We start from the raw sequence: 18,297 nt of genomic DNA, 5'->3' as shown, positions 1-18,297 counted from the left end.
AAAGGTAAAATGGTAAAATGGAAAACAGTGTGGCAGTTTCTTTTAAGAGTGAAACATAAACCTAACCATTTTATGCAACAGGACCACTCCCAGAAATTTACCCATTTAAAACATATGTCTATATAAAGACTTGTATGCAAGTGTTTATAGCAGCATTGATAATAGCCAAAGTAGAAACAAAACAAATTTCCATCAGCTTGTGGATGGATAAATAAAATGTGGGATTTCAGCAATAAAGAGGAACAAACTATTGATTTGTGCTAAAACAAGGATGAATCTCAAAAATATTATGCTAAGGGAAGGAAGACAAATGCAAAAGATTACATGATTCCATTTAGACTTACATGATTCCAAAAGTATGAAATGTCCAGAAATGAAAAATTCATACAGACAGGAGGCAGATTAGTGGTTGTCTGGGGCTAGGGATGGGAGTGAGGATTGACTGAAAAAGGGCCCAAGGGAACTTTTTGGGATAATGAAATTGCTCTAAAACTGGGTTATAGTGATGATTGCACACTCTGTATATTTAATAAAAATTATGGAATTTTATGGGTGAATTTCATTGTATGTAATTATACTTCAATAAAGTTGATTTTTAAAAACTTTAAAAATAAAGAGCCATTAGGGTCATCAAGATATGTCTGTGGCTTTCAAAAAGGAATTATTGGGACTTCCCTGGTGGTTCAGTGGTTGGGAGTCCTCCTGCCAACACAGGGGACACAGGTTCGAGCCCTGGTCCGGGAAGACCAGGGTCACGGAACAACTAAGCTCACCACAACTACTGAGCCTGCGTTCTAGAGCCCACAAGCCACAACTACTGAGCCCTCATGCCACAACTGCTGAAGCCCACGCGCCTAGAGCCCATGCTCTGCAACAAGAGAAGCCACTGCAAGGAGAAGCCCGCACACCACAACAAAGAGTAGCCCCCGCTCGCCACAACTAAAGAAAGCCCGTGTGCAGCAAGAAGACCCAATGCAGCCAAAAATAAATAAATAAATTTATTTTTTTAAAAAAAGGAATTATTTACTTACCTGATAAAAAATATTTCAAGACACCCATCAGATTGGTAAGAAGCTTATAGTCAGATAATACCACATGGTGGTGAGCATATCAGTCAAAATGTGCTATGATCTACAACAGTAACAAACAATCCCAAAAGATCAGTGGCTTAAAACGGGGGTCAGCAAACTTTTTCTACAAAGGGCCAAATAATAAATATCTTCAACTTTGTACACCACCTGGTTTCTGTCTCAACGACTCAACTCTGCCTAGACAAGACATACAAAAACTGGCATGGCTGTGTTCCAATAAAGCTTTATGGAAACAGGCAGTGGGTCAGATTTGGCCAACAGGATAGTTTTCCAAGCTCTAATATAACACATCAATGACTTATTTATAACTCATAGTTAATGTTTACTGTCCAGTCAGCTTGAGGCTTTATACTCCATGTTATCCTCACTGCAACCCAATACAATGAAGAATTCACCATAGAGATCATTAAAGTTCACTGAGGCAAAGTCTAGACAATGTGATGAATGCCTCACTCGCCCTTAAGACTCTGCTCACATTTCATTGTCTAAAATGATCTCATGGCTATGCCTAACTTCAAAGGGAATGGGAGAGTGCAAGGCCTCCACATGCCTAGAAGGCAGAGAGCTGGAAGTCACTGGTGAACAGTACTCAAGTTACTGCAACAGAGGACATAAGGAAATGTGAACTCTCATGCACTGCTGGGAAGAGTGTCAGCTGGAAAGCCACTTTGGGGAATAATTAGCACATTTAGCAAAATTAAATATAAGTTACAAACCTCAAATTTCACTCTTAGGTGGGTACCCTACAGCATCTCTCACATAAATCCACTAAAAAATATAGACAAAGATGTTCACTGCAGCATTGTTTATAACAGAAAAAATTAAATGCAACTGTAATGTCTATCAATAGTGGAAGAGATAGATAAATTATGATGTTTTTCATAAAATAATATCATACATACCAGGATCAATGAAAATGAATTACTGTATCAGTATGAATATATCTAAAGAAAGTAGTTTTGAGTAAATAAGGAAAGTTGCAAAAAAGAACATACACAATGATTCCATTTATGTAAATTATTTAAAACACATTGTTTTTGGAGACATAATATAAAGAAGGGGGCACACATTAACAATGCTTATCCCTGGGGAGATTTGGGGGTTAAGGGGGTTTCCAATGGATCTGAAATGTTATATTTCATTAAAACTATCTGAAAAAGTTATGGCAAAATGTTAATATGTACTAAATCTGGATAGTGGAAAATATGGGTTTCTGTTATTAACTCTTGTATGCTTGAAATATTTTTAAAATAAAAATAAAAATAATTATGCAGCTAATGTATAATTTTCAACCGAGAGAAGTGTCACGGTGATATTAAATGACACGAGAGAGCGGGTTGAACTAAGAACAAGACAATGAGTTGCCCTTACAAGAGCATCAGCTACAAAAAATGAGCCACAAAGGAAGACAAAACAACATCAGTGGCTGAGCAGTCTGAAAGCAAAACAGTCAGGACTCAATTCTCTGATTTAGAGAAAGTTAACAGTGAATAAAACCCCCAAAAAGTAAACTCCATCTTTTTGTGCCTTTGAATAATACCTTGTGGTCATTTAAGAATTGTTTGTTAGGACTTTTATGATATAAAAATTATACCAAATAATTGTGTAACATATCAAATTATTATGTCTTCTATGCTGTGAAAGTGTTCTCATATGACAGAAATAAAATAGAAGGGAGAAAGGAAGAAGGAATGGAAGAAAGAGAGAGAATGAGAGAAACAGGGAATGGAGTGAGGGAGGAAATGTCTGTGCTGGAAATCAGGTAACTGAGCTCCCAGCCTCGCTCTGTCACTAAACCCATCTTGAGCAAGGAACTTCATGTCTGTGAGCCTGTTTCTTCCTCCCTAATAAAAGGACAATGACCTAGATTCCAGCTCAGTATTCTATGATCCTTGAAGTAGCCATTGAGATTCACGTTTGGAGAAGTGGTATTGCCCTGGGATAAAAACTCTCAGCCTATGTCTGATCCAGTGAACAAAGTACTAGATTAAAAAGTCATGGTCACAATTCAGCATGAAGGTCAAAGCCTCACATCATTCATCGGGGCAGTTGCTCTACTATGGGTAGGTGGGGTGGGAAGTGAGTGAAGATAACTTAGGGAGACTGCTGGGTTTCAGACTTCCATTTATAACAAGCAGGATCCAATGGCCACGCCCTCTGTCAGGAATGCCTAAAAGAGAATTGTGAGGAGAATCAAAGATTTATGCCTACCTCCAATTTTTCAGGATCTCAGAACAACATAAGAAAACCTAGGAAACTCTGGTACATTCAAACCTCTAACTTGCCCCGACGTTGGTATGAAAAAGTTTACATTAGGGCTTCCCTGGTGGCGCAGTGGTTGAGAGTCCGCCTGCCGATGCAGGGGACACGGGTTCGTGCCCCAGTCCGGGAAGATCCCACATGCCGCGGAGCGGCTGGGCCCGTGAGCCATGGCCGCTGAGCCTGTGCGTCCGGAGCCTGTGCTCCGCAACGGGAGAGGCCACACAGTGAGAGGCCCGCGTACCGCAAAAAAAAAAAAAAAAAAGTTTACATTATAGGATGTGGAACAAAGTCTCACCAGAGTGGTTTCTTGAATACCTACTATACGCCAAACACTACACTAATAATAATAATAGTAATAATAATAACAACAACAGAATGAGCTACATCTGGTCCCTTCCCATGACCTGTTTCTTCTCATCCCCATCCCTGCAACATATCAGCCCCTTCCTATAGAAGCCATAATGAGTTATTGCATTTCACTCCAGCCTGAGCCCTTTGCCTTTTAACTGGGACTGGGCCATATCAAGCCATTTTCTCTATAGCTGCCCACAATAAATCATGCGGGGATATAGTTTGGAGGGGTGAAGGTAGCATGTAGAACCTATGAACTGGAAGAGGCTCCCTTGAGAATCAGTGTCACTGGCTTAAAATAATTTTTTTCAGGATTACAGACAAACATTCTCAGATGAAAGTTTTCCAAACAATGCAACCATCTCTATTTTACATTTGATATGATGTCATCACAAACCAAGATCTTTCCATTAAAGTGTCAAGACTCAGATTTATACTACAGACATAAAAATAAAAGCTAAATACCGAGGCAAGGAACATTAATGGAAGTTATATACATGAATTAAGGGGAAAGTGCACCTCTGAGTGTTGTTTATGTAAAAGGCTATTTGTAAATTTGAGCTTGCATTTCCTCAGACATTATTTGAAAGTGTTTATATTACTGATGTGCAAGAAACATTTCTCACATTTTAATTATACTGTGGAACATACTGATTCCAATCAACACATTGAGGACAGTTTTACAGTCCGTGAGCAACAAAGCACTCCCATTCATATAGAGCCCAGATTTTATTCATACAAATATTAACATGTATTTAGTACCTACTATGTGCTAGGATCTTGACTAAAACAGGTATTTAGATACTAATCCCTCTCTGCTGCACGTATAATGAGGTTTCCTCCTTTGTGTCCCCAACTCAAAATAAGAACATTTTCTTTTCTTTTTGTTTTTTGACAGCTTAATTTGCACTTTAATGTGTAATACTCGAGGTACAAGAAAATTGCATCTAAGATTGTTGTAAATAAAAGAAATCAGGTCATCAAGGGCTCCAGAGTGAACAGCATCTTCATAACCTCCATGCTTATCGTCTTTGCATTCTGGGGGTAATTTAATAAGATCATCAATTCGAAGAACGGTAATTGCAGCTTCAGTTGCAAATTTCAAACTCTTAACTTTAACTATGGTTGGTTCAAACATCCCTGCCTGTTTGTTGTCTCAGGGTTTACCATTGACCAGGTCAAGACCAATCTTTTTTAGATTTTTGTGTTCTGGGTTAACCTGAGCCTCATGATGAAAAGTTCTTAATTTTGCAACCAGATCTGTGGAGTCTTGGGCAGCATTAACTGCCAGAGTCTTAGGAATAACAGGAAGAGATCTTGTAAATTCCACAATAGCAAGCTGTTCCCGGGAGCCCACACTGGTTGCGTGGTTTTCAAGGTATATGGAAAGGGCTGCTTCTACAGCGCCTCCACCCGGAATCACAGATTTTGACTCCAAAACTCTTCACCACACGAAGAGCATCATGTAAAGAGTACGCCATCTGGTCACACATGAAATCATTTGCCCCACGTAAGATGACTGAGGCAGAGGTATGAGCCTTAGTGCTACTTAAAAAATACTGAAATTCTTAAATCAATGCTTTAATAAGTCCACGTAGAAATTCACTCTAAGTGCCTCGATTAAATCCTGCTTACACAGGACATTTAGACACGGAAGCAATGTCTAGACCATGGAGAAGAGATGAAATGGTTACTTCAGCTCAATTCACAGTGGCCCAACATTATTTTATCCCATGTGTATAACTGCTCGTATCACTGAAAGATTATAGCAGCAAATAAATGGGAAAGAGAACAACATTTTCTATGTGGCAAAGAGAAGCAATAGGTCAGCACAGTGAGGCAAGCAAGGGCCAGGTCATGAAGGATCTTGCGTGTCATACTATATATAACATTGAAAGCTATGAAAAATACAGAACTTTTTAATCTGAGGAGGTATGGGATCAGATTTTCATTTGTAAGATACCGTTCTGGACAAAGTGGAAAGAACAAGGTACAAGTAAGGGCAAGAAGAGGGTTCAAGGTCCCTGTAGTAATAAAGGGCTTGAGTGTGGATGAAGTTTGAATAGGTGCATTGACATAATTTGGTAATCAAATGAGTTTGAGGTAAAGGATTGAAGGCAAGGATAACTCTTTGTTTCCTGGCTTCAGCTCCTAGACAAGAAATGATGCCATTGGCTAAAAGAGGGAATAGAAAAAGAAGCAGGTTACCAGGAGTGGAGACTGATAGATAATGCGTTCAGTTCTAAATATGTTGAGTCTGAGGTACCCTGTTGGCAGCCCATGTGAAAATGTCTAGAAAGCTCTAGGAAATGTGTCTAGAGCTCAGAAAAGATATAAAGGGAATACATGAGACTTATGGTGTAGCTGAGCTCCTGCAAGGAGAGTCTCTGGTGGAAGAGATTAATAATGAAAACAATAGTAATGGCCAACCTTTAAAGTGTGCTTCCTATTTGCCGGACCCTGTTCTAAGCCCTTTACATATATTAACTGATCTCATCCTCACATAAATCCAATCATTATCCCCATTTTGTGGTTTGTAAGACTAAGGCTTAGATAACTGAAGCAACTTGCACAAAGTCACACACAGCTAGTCAGTGCTGGAGCTGGGATATGAACCCAGAACAGGCTGTCTCCAGCCTGTGCTCTTAGCCTTTACACAACACAGCCTTCCTAAGAGAGGCTGACCACAGAGGTCACCCTGGACTGCAATGATGTGGGAAGAAGGAAATGATCACTCAAAGAATACTGAGAATAGGACACTATAAAAGGGAATGGGAAGACCAAGGAAGAAATAGTTTTAAGAATTAGGAAGTCTTGGGCCTCCCTGGTGGCCCAGTGGTTGAGAGTCCACCTGCCGATGCAGGGGACACGGGTTCGTGCCCCGGTCTGGGAGGATCCCACATGCTGCAGAGCGGCTGGGCCCGTGAGCCATGGCTGCTAAAAAAAAGAATTAGGAAGTCTTCAGGAAAGGCAAACACTAAAGGTATCATTAGTACATATCATTTCTTCTTATCGGAAGAGAAAAAAATATTTTTTTCTGAAAAGAAAGCAAATAAAGCTTGTAAGTAATCTAGAAATAACGTTGCAAACATTTCTTCTGAAATTATAAAGGGTTTCTGCCCTGCTGACCACATAAACATGAGGAGGTCAGGCAAGGAGTATGAATTTCAAAGTACAAATATATGCTATTTAAAATAAAGGTTCCTGGGGCTTCCCTGGTGGCGCAGTGGTTGAGAGTCCGCCTGCCGATGCAGGGGACACGGGTTCGTGCCCCGGTCCGGGAAGATCCCACATGCCGCGGAGCGGCTGGGCCCGTGAGCCATGGCCGCTGAGCCTGCAAGTCCGGAGCCTGTGCTCCGCAACGGGAGAGGCCACAACAGTGAGAGGCCCGCATACCTCAAAAATAAAATAAAATAAAATAAAAAATAAAGGTTCCTTTTCTATAGTTACTTAGAGTTCAGCTCTGCCTCTTAGTAGGTAAAGGCCACTGAAAACCAAGATGATTCGTCCTGCTGAGACATCTTGCCCAAAGGAGACAGTGAGATTAGCGAGGGCACTTCCCAGTAAGAATACAAGACCCCATCTGGCCAGCACGGACTCCTCACTGCAACTGCCAAAGAAATGAAAAGAGGAAGCAGAGAAAAGACAGCTTTGCAATCCGTCCTTGAAAGAGTCACAATCAGATCAAAAACAAACAAAAATCCTTAAAGCCTTTAGATGTGCTCATTGAAGCTGTTGATCCATCATAAACCTTGACATATCATGCATATTCCAAGACTCTGCAAACAACTGAGCATTCCTAAATCTAATCTCCCATCCCAAAAGAAAACTGAAAAGTCAAACTTGAGAAAGCCTATCCTTTCCTTATTTTCAGCTGGGGAAATGCAGTAAAATATTCTGCTCTGAAAAGTTAGGAATTGGTATTTCATTAGCACCATTCTACTTCAATAGCAATATATCTCCCTCTTGTGGATTTTTAAGATATTTCCACCCAGCAGAGTCCCTTCCAACTTACAACTCTCACTTAATCACTAAGTTGCATTGTATAACTATAAGCATAAATAAAAGATAGGATACTCTGCCATATCCCCCTACTAACTGAAGTACTAAGTAGAATACATACCCTGGCAGCTCACATTCATTCTTCTTCTGGAAATGAAGTAGCTGTTAACAAACATCATGAATCAAATATTTATTAAGCTATTATCAAAAGCATGGACACAGGGCACTTGAAAATGCAGAGCTTGTTTCTGGAAAAATTTACAACCTAAAAATAAGACCAAACAGCTGGCTGGAAATTGCGTGTCAGTTGCTCTAATAGACTTGTCCTAGGACAGCTACTGAGGTAGAAATTCCCACCTGTGACCAGGACTGCCAAATGCCTAGATTCTAGAAGACTATTGTCCTGGGTGAAGTGTGCTGAAGTACTGTGACTATAAAACTGATATTTTCTCCTATATGCACAAAAAGTCAATATAAGAATTAAATTTCATCTCTCTTTACAGATATAACACCACCACACAGAAACACCGCAGAGTTCTTTCCCAAAATTTTGCAGTATCTAAGCCTACTTTTTCTAACCTTCCTTCCTTCCTTCCTTCCTCTTTCTTTCTTCCTTCCTTCCTTTCCCTTCTTTCCTTCCTCCCTCCCTCCCTCTCTCTCTTTTCCCTTTCTTTCTTTCCTTTTTTTCTTTCTTTCTTTCTTCCTTCCTTTCTTTCTTTCTTTTTTCTCTTTCTTCCTTCCTTCCTTCCTTCCTTTCTTTCTTTCTCTTTCTTCCTTCCTTCCTTCCTCCCACTCTCTCTCTCTCTCTCTCTCTCTCTCTCTCTTTCTTTCTTTCTTTCCTTTCTTTCCTGTTTCAGAAAAGAAAGTATCATTTCCTCCCAAGAGAAACCCTTTTACCATTTTTCTCAGCTCCATGCTCAGGTCTCTTTCATCTCCCTCAGCCCCACCCCCACCCCCTGGTGATCCTTCTTTGAACTATGAAGTCTACCAGAATTGTTCACATTAGAATTAAGTACCACTCTCTATTTCTCCATTCACTAATGAATCACCAGCACCAACAACGCCTCATATATAGCAAATATCAACATTTTTTTCATTTTTGTACGTAAATTTTTTACTTGAAATATACTTTGCATGCCATAAAATTCACCCTTTTAAAGTGCACAATGAGGTTTTTAGTATATTCAGAGTTGAATGATAGTGGTACAATCATCACCACTATCAATACAATTTTCACTTTTTTTCTGCTTTATTGAGGTATAATTGACAAAACTGTAATATATTTAAAATGTATAATGATGATGCTTTGATACATATACCTTGTAAAATGATCCCCACCAATGAGTTAAATCTATCACCTCACATATTTATCTTTTTTTTTCATGAGAACACTTAAGTTCCACTCTTATCAAATTTCAATCCTACAATACAGTATTATCAACTATAGTCACCATTATATATTAGATCCTCAGATCTTATTTCTCTTCTAACTGAAAGTTTATACCCTTTTATTAACCTCTTTCTCTTTCCCTCACCCCTGTCTCCTGACAGCTGCCATTCTACTCTTTGTTTCTATGAGTTCAACTTTCATTTTTAAAAAATTCCACATATAAATAATGTCTTCCTCTATCTGGCTATTTCATTTAGCATAATTCCCTCCAGATTTATCCATGTTGTTGCAACTGGCAAGATTTCCTTCTTTTAAGGCTGAATAATACTCCATTCTATATTTATACTACATATTCTTTATTCATTCTTTCATCGACAGACATGTTGTTTCCGCACCTTGGCCATTGTGAATAATGCTGCAATGAACATGGGAGTATAGATATCTCTTCAAGAAAATGATTTTGTTTCCTTTGGATATACAATTGACCCTTGAACATCACAGGTTTGAACTGCTAGGGTGCACTTATTGAAGGATTTTTTCTCAATAGTAAATACCACAGTACTACACAATCCAAAGTTGATTGAATCCATGGATGAAGAATCATGGATACAGAAGGACCAACTATAAGTTATACTTGGATTTTCAACTGGGCAGAGGGTCAGTGCCACCAACCTCTATGTTGTTCAAGGGTCAACTGTATACCCAGAAGTGGGATTGCTGGATCATATGGCAATTCTATCTTAAATTTTTTGAAGAACCTCCATACTGTTTTTCATAGTGGTTGTACCAGTTTACATTCCCACCAACACCAGTTCCCCATCCAGGATTTCCTTTTCTTCACATCCTCATCAGCATTTGTTATTTGTATCGTTTTGATAGTAGACATCCTAACAGGTGTGAGATGATATCTCATGGTTTTGATTTGCATTTCCTTGATGATTAGTGATGTTGACTACCTTTTCATCTACCTGTTGCCATTTGTATGTCTTCTCTAGGAAAATATCTGTTCAGGTCCTTTGCCCTTTTTTTAAATTGGGTTATTTGATTTTTTGCTATTGAGTTGTATGAGTACCTTGTATATTTTGGACATTAACCCCTTGTTTTTTTTTAATTTAATTTATTTTTCACATAGCAGGTTCTTATTAGTTATCCATTTTATACATATTAGTGTATATATGTCAATCCCAATCTCCCAGTTCATCCTACCACGAACCCCCCTACTTTCCCCCTAACCACTTATTGTATATGTGGTTTGCAAATGTTTTTCCCATTCCATTGCTTACCTTTTCATTTTGTTGATGGTTTCCTTTGCTGTACAGAAGTTTTTAATTGCATGTAGTCCTACTTGTTTATTTTTCCTTTTGCTGCCTTTGCTTTTGGTGTCAAATCCAAAAACTCACTGCAAGACCCAGATCCAGGAGATTACACCTTACATTATTTCTAGGAGTTTTATGGTTACAGATCTTACATTCAAGCCTTTATTCCATTTTGAGTTGATTTTTGTGTATGGTGTAAGATAGGGGTCCAGTTTCATTCATTTGTGTGTGGATATCCAGTTTTCCCAACACCACTTAATAAACAGAATATTCTTTACCAATGGTATATTCTTGGCTCCTTTGTCATAAATTAATTGATCAAATATGAGTGGGTTTATTCTGGGTTCTCTATTCTGTTTCATTGATCTGTGTGTCTGTTTTTATGTCACTACTATACTGTCTTGATTACAATAGCTTTGTAATATAGTTTGGGAGTGGGAAGTGTGATGCCTCCAACTTTGCCTTTTTTCTCAAAATTGCTTGACTATTCAGGCTCTTTTGTGGTTTCATATAAATTTTAGGGTTGTTTTTTCTATTTCTGTGAAAAATGTCATTGGTATTTTTTTTTGTTCTCCATCTCTATAACTTTGTTATTTCAAGAATATTATATATATAGAATCATTCAGAGTGATTATCCATTGGAATTTTAATAGGAATTGTATTGCGTCTGTAGATTGCTTTGGGTAGTATGGCATTTTAACAATATTAATTCTCTCATTCCATAAGCATGGAATGTCTGTTCATTTATTTGTGTCTTCTTCAATGTCTTTTATCAGTATTTTATAATTTTTAGTGAATAGATCTTTCATCCCCTTGCTTAAATTTATTCCTAAGTATTTTATTCTTTTTGATTCTGTTGTAAATGGGATTTTTTTTTTAATTTCTCTTTCCTATAGTTCATTGTTAGTGTATAGAAAAGCAACTGATTTTTATATGCTGATTTTGTATCTTGCAAATTTACTGAATTTGTTTATTAGTTCTAATAGTTTTTGGTGGCATCTCTAGGGTTTTCTATATATAATATTATGTCATCTGCAAACACAGAAAATTTTACTTCTTTTGTTCTGAGTTGGATGCCTATTATTTTATTTTCTTGCCTAATTGCTCTGGCTAGGACTTCCAGTGCTATGTTGAATAAAAGTGGCAAGAGTGGGCATTCTTGTCTTGTACCTGCTCTTAGAGGAAATGCTTTCAGCTTTCCATCATTGACTATGATGTTTGCTATGGGTTTCTTATATACATCCTTTAATATGTTAAGCTATGCTAGCACTATACCCATTTTGTTGAGAGTTTTATCATAAATGAATACTGAATTTTGTCAAAATCTTTTTCTGCATCTACTGAGATGATCATATAATTTTTATACTTCATTTTGTTAATGTGGTGTATTGCATTAATTGATTTGCGGATATTGAACCATCCTTGAAACCAGGAATACAGCTCATTTGGTCAGGGTGTATGATCCTTTTAACGTACTATTGAATTCTGTTTGCAAATTTTTTTCGAGTACTTTTGTTCATCGTGGATATTGGTCTGTAATTTTCTTTTCTTGTAATGTCATTGTCTGGTTTTTGTACCAGGGTAATGCTGGCTTTGTAAAATGAGTTTATAAGTGTCCCTTCCTAGTTTTTGGAAGAGTCTGAGAAAGGCATATTAATTCTTCTTTAAATGTTTCGTAGAATTCACAGGTAAAAACATCTAGTCCTAGACTATTCAATCTCCTCACTAGCAATTAGTCTGTTCAGATTTTCTTTTTCTTCCTGGTTATTAGTAGGTTGTATATTTCTAAGAATTTATCCATTTCTTCTAGGTTGTCCAATTTGTTAGCATATAATTAATTGTTCATAGTGGTCTCTCATGATCCTTTGTATTTGTGTGGTATCGGATGTGATGTCTCCTCTTTTCTTTCTAATTTTATTTATTTGAGGCTTCTCTCTTTTTTTCTTGGTAAGTCTACCTAAAGGTTTGTTCATTTTATCTTTTAAAGGAACCAGCTCTTAGCTTTATTGATCTTTTCTAGTCTCTATTTCATTTATTTCAACTCTGATATTTGTTATTTCCTTCCTACTACCAACTTTGGGCTTAGTTTGCTCTTCTTTTTCAAGTTTCTTGAGGATTAAAGTTCAGTTGTTTATTTGAGATTTTTCTTTTTCTTTATGTAGGCATTTATCCCTATAAACTTTCCTCTTAGAAATGTTTTTTCCTGCATCACATAAGTTTTGATATGTTATGTTTTCATTTTCATTTGTCTCAAGATATTTTTTGGTTTCTTTTTTGATTTCTTCTTTGACCCATTGACTTTCAGAGCTAGGTGATTTGGCAGTCTGTTCTTTGGGTGGCAGCCTTAAAAGCTGGGGTGCTAGATGTGTGGTCCAAACCCATCACTCCTTGGGGAGAAGCTGGGAGTTAGGGATTCACTCCTGATTGTGTGGCACTGTCCCAGTGGTGGGATTTATGGCAAGAGTGTGTATCAGCTTTTCCTACCCATTTCTATGTGGGCATTTTCTCAGTCATCCAATATGAAGAAGTCACTCCCCTAGTTTCTGGATTTCTCTCAGAGGGAATTGCTCCTTATGTCACTGTATATTCAGTAGGTCCATGGGAGAAGTAAAATTCAGGAAGCATATTAGGAAGGAAGAAGAAATCAAAATTAGATCTTGAATGAAAAAGGAGAGAGCGGAGTCAAGGGCAAACTATAATAACTCTGTTATTCTAAGCCACAAAGTTTTGTGGTAATTTGTTACAACAGTAAGAAACTAATACATCACTTTTCATTATTTAATGTGACTTTTTAATGTGGATGGTCTTCTTGGCAATTTGAAATAATCCAGTGGTCATTTCCACTGGTGGATGAGAAGCAACTTAAGCAACTTAGAGTTAGAAAACAAATGACAAATAAATTAATAAAAATTTTTGACAGTATTTTATTTTAAATCGCCCCAAAAGTATTTACATAGTATAATGGCTAATTTTATGTGTCAGTTTGACTGGGTCACAGGGTACCCAGATTAAAATTATTCCTGGGTGTGTTTGTGAGGGTGTTTCTGGATTACATGAGCATTTGTATTGGTGGTGGACTCAATAAAGTGGATTGCCTTCCCCAGTGTGGGTATACATGGTGCAGTGGTTGACGGCCTGAATAGGACAAAAATCAGACAACTGGAATCACATTATTGCTTTCCTGGGTGTCCAGCTTACAGATAGCAGATAATGGAACATAGCCTACATAATTGCATAAGCAAGCAAATTCCTCATAATCAATCTCTCTCTCTCTCTCTCTCTCTCTCTCTCTCTCTCTCTCTCTCTCACACACACACACACACACACCACATATATACAAACCTTAGGCAAAACTAGATAATCTCAGTGATAACCTTCCTATGCACTTTGACCCCTCTATCTTATTCAACTAGACGTTGTCTTTTGACTGAAAACACAATGTACACTACTAAATTAGAAAATTCTATAGGTTTTATGATGGTAACTTCATTCACTTAATCAAGCATATAAAGACAAACTATGTGAATTACCACACAAGATACATTTTAATTTGCTAGTTCTAAAAATATGTGTGAGCTCTCAGTGGTAATTTGAAAAATTTGCTAGTTCTAAAAATATGTGTGGACCTAATTTATATCAAGTAAAGCTATGACAAAATTTTACTACTTAATAGAAACTATATTATGTACTATAATGAACTAATGTTTTCACCTGAAAAATAAAAGTACACAAAACAACGTACACCCATTATAACACAGTTTGTTATTGCTGTGATCTAAATGTTTGTGTCCTCCCACGTTGAAATCCCAATGCCCATGGTGGTGTTGTTGGGAGGTGGGAACTTTAGGAGGTGCTTAGGTCATGAGAGTGGAGGAGTGTTCGTGAATGGAATTAATGCTCTTATGAGTGACCCCAGAGAGGTACCTCTCCCCTTCCACCACATGAAGGTACAATGAGAAGTCTACAACCCAAAAGAGGGCCCTTGCCTGATGATATTGGCACCTTAACACTGAACTTCCAGTTTCCAGAACTGTAAGCAATAAATTTGTGTTGTTTATATTCTACCCAGTCTGCAGGATTTTGTTATAGCAGCCTAAAGGGACTAAGACTATGTTCTATTCTCTTGTTAGTGGTCATTTTGTCTCCATTTGATATCCAGAAGAAATCAAAATGTGATGTGGTTTCCCTCAGGAAAAGCAAAGGAACAAATGAATGAGGTATTTACAACCTCTACCCCAAGACTCCAAACTAAAGGATGCTGTTGATGAACTGAAATGTATTTCATTTTTAAATACAGTAGAGTGGTGCTCTCAACGTGTGGAGGTATAATTATTCGAGAATCTCAACGTAGAGGGGCACAAGGGCCAAGGAGCTATGGTTTATTATCTTTCCACACTTTGTCTAAAATGTGGGATTCCCGAAAAGATTTATACTATTTCCCGACAGCCCCTAAGCATAAAATTAATAAAGAATGTAAAAGAAAATTTGCCACAGAGATTCAGAGCTGATTAATATAAGCCATGCCCGTCCATCATTCTCTGGAAGCCAATTAAGCAAAGTACTAAAATGTAAAATTTTAACACCATAAATAAAAGTTGGTGAAAAGTTTAAATTCTATCATAAAATTACCCAGTGAAAGTAAAGTAGCTGTAAAAGCATACCTTATAAAAATAAGGTATATTTATGTCCCGATTGCTAAACAAAATAAAGGGAATTTTTATTGTGAAACAGCCAAAATGACCTCATCAATCTTTTCTAGCTTTCCACTGGGGGAAAGAGGATTTTGCACCATGAGGTATGTAAAATTAATCTTCTTCAAGCCTATTATTCTGCAGGACCTTACGAAAAACCCCATGAAGAGAATCTTAAAAATAAAGATGGACAACTCACCAGATTACAGAAACAGAAGGAAGGGGATAGATGGCCTGAATTTGTTCTTTTCATATTAAATAGTTTGGGCACATTTTTTATCCTCTATGAAATTTGAATTCAAACAGTGTCACACCCAACCATCTTCCCACACAGTAAATAAAGAAATGGATAGATTGATAGTTAAATTAGATAAACTAGTCCTATAACTCTGTCTTGTATGCATGTTCTCAATACCTGCTTTTTGTTGTTTTTTTTAAAAAAACTCAGCTATCAAACGCCTGGCTACTGAGCCATGGGTTTTATGACATAATCAGGAAAAAATTCATTATAATGAGAGAAAAAGAGTCCCATGTTCTAAACCTAAAGACCCTGAAAACCGAGCCCTAGTCAACTGATTATGCCAGGTGATTCTAACATTAGATACTACCTCAGCCACACATATCACTTCACCCTAATTCCATGCCCTGGAGCCCTACAAGCATCAGATAAAACCACTCTTCCTCCACTTCTATACTATCCTTGACATGAAGAGGAAGATCTCCAAATTAATGTGCTATGAGTAAAAATCAACTCTCATCCTTCATTACACCAACTCTCATCATCTATCTGCCTTGTGACTCAGACATCCCTTTATTCCTGATTTGTTGATCACCTCATAAAGCCTAGACCCTCTCCTTACCTAGAAATGCCTTCATCCCTGGGCTCTTCTTATTAGATAGCTGTGTACTTACCCTTTTATGAACTTATCTCCAACCCATCCCCAAATCCCCCTGGAACCCAAAATCAATCACCAGCAAAATCCCTTGTATCCAAAAATCAATCACCAGCAAAATCCCTTGTATCACTAATATCCTGAACTTGACCTGGCTCTCCCCCCAAGCTATGGCTACTCTTCAACTCCTCAGAATATCAACCCACTACCCCTCCTTGTTGCAATTATACACAGACCTGGGTCCTTCCCCACTCCTTGAAGAATTAAGCTTCTAACTCACTGTCAGTTCCAGCACTCTACTTGTCATTATTCTTGGTGATTTCAATATTCCCCTGATGATCCTTCTAATCCATTTGAGCTCATCTTCAATGATCTTGTCTCCCACCTAACCCAGTCACCTTCTCATTACCAGTAACAGCAATTCCCCCATAAGTTCAACATCAAGCATCCCACTCTCCCACAACCATCTCTTGTCCTTCCAGATCTTTCCTCTAATATCCCATTCCCAACGAGGACCTATCACTTTTTCCCCACATCCTATTGATATATTTAATATTCTCCTTATGTACTGATAGTTTAGAATCCACAGTCCATTATTCCTCTCTTGCATAAAACCTCAACTCTCTTGTCGTCTTCTTACCTCATAGGTCTTGCATGGCAAAACTCTAATCATACTTAAAGCCAACTCACCACCTGCTCTGTCCTGGCACCCATGAAGCTGAATGTGGCTGGAGAAAAACAATCTGCTGTATCCTTAAGTCATGATCACTGATCTCAACGAGACCGTTAGTGCCGTCCAGTGAATGAACTCCAGTGAATGGACTACATATCTCTACTCCACTCAGTTACCTCTACTTTCACCTCAAAACTCTAGCACCTCCTCACCTTCACTCTCAGCTTTGCTTCCTATATCTCTGAGAGAAGAACAGCTCTAGAAACTACTGCCACCGCCTTCACCCATGCAGCTACACTTATTCCACCTTCCTTTCTGTTACCATAGGTGAATTTTCCATGCCTTCATCTAGAGCCAGCTCCACTACATTACCCAAGCTCAGCCAAGCCCAGCAGAGCCCACAAGTCAAATCTGACCTACAAGCCCATTAGAAAGAAATATATGCTTGTTGTTGAAAGCCACTGGATTTTGGGGGTTTGTATGCAGAATTATTGTGGCAAAAACCTGAAGGTAATTTCAAATACAGCACCAATATCATGTAGAAAGATTTCTACAACCCTTTATCCATGATTTATTTTGCCATATCTCATAAAGGGTTTTATCCTTTCTTTGGTATCCAACTAACACTATCACTCTTTCTTCTTTAGTTATAACTTCTTGAAGCAACAGTCTATCTGTATTTGTCTCCTTTTGTTCATTCTCACATGCTGTAACCCCTGCAATTAGGTTTACATCTTGACATTATAGAGACCATTTTCTCAAGTGTCACTCATTTCTTTACCAAAGGGGCAGATACGATGCAGAGTTGGGTCAGCAGCAGTCATGAGGACTGAATCCATCGGTAAGTGACAAGTAAAGAACTGGGTTGATATGGGGCAGAGAATGTAAAGCAATTTGAAAAGCTATTTGTTCAATCTATTGAGGCTTTTATTTTTTAAAAATAAAACCCCTCCCTTTTAATTTTTATTTAAAAAGTCAAGATACTTCATCCACTGGATGAGTAATCAATCTCAGTTTTCTCAAAAACTAGTTTGGCAATTTTTTGTAATGCCACTTAACTTCTGTGATATTTTCACTCATAAATTTAGAAAGCTAAGCAGCATGGTTTTTAAGCAGGAATCTGGCAATTTTTCAAAATTCACATAACCAATGGACCCCCTACTCTTCCATTCAATTTTGATACAACCCTTTAGAGTAGAGTAGGATTTGGGCAGCCTGAAAATACTCTAGAATTGATTTCTTATCTTCTCAAGCCACGTTGCCCATCCCTTGACATGCGTGCATACTGATCATTCAAGACCATGAGGCAGATGTTCCCCAACATCCCCTCAAATATGTAATAGGTATATTTATCGCCTATAGATTGTGGTCTGAACACATTAATTGAAATGATGTTTTGTGTCTCTGATGCAATCTGTCTACGCCATCTAATGAATGTAAGCTTTCTTTTTCTTCTTTCACAATACCCATAAAAGGGCTAGATGTTAATAGTTTTTATATTAATTTACCTTCCCACACCCCCAAAACACCATATATGCAAGGATTTATGGGCCAAGAAAGCAACTTTGTAGTGACATATATTAATTTCTTCATATAACCCGGAGCATAGAGGCTAAGAAAGAATTTAA

The 18,297-nt window shown here is 37.9% G+C and overlaps 1 protein-coding gene and 1 non-coding gene across 3 annotated transcripts in view; both read right to left on the bottom strand.

Moving 5' to 3' along the window:
• Positions 1-18,297, bottom strand: part of DNAJB9 (DnaJ heat shock protein family (Hsp40) member B9) — a 244,903-nt gene that overhangs the window by 144,653 nt on the left and 81,953 nt on the right. The gene's annotated exons all lie outside the window — the stretch shown is intronic.
• On the bottom strand, positions 5,362-5,491 carry LOC114902135. Its single transcript, XR_003795369.1, has one exon. It is a non-coding gene; the product is annotated as a small nucleolar RNA SNORA20 (small nucleolar RNA).

The sequence above is a fragment of the Monodon monoceros genome, unplaced genomic scaffold (genome assembly GCF_005190385.1).
Source record: "Monodon monoceros isolate NGI ecotype Baffin Bay Population unplaced genomic scaffold, NGI_Narwhal_1 Super_Scaffold_2, whole genome shotgun sequence".
NCBI lineage: Eukaryota > Metazoa > Chordata > Mammalia > Artiodactyla > Monodontidae > Monodon > Monodon monoceros.
Note: the sequence above shows the minus strand (reverse complement) of the source record. Positions and strands in the feature narration are given on the sequence as shown.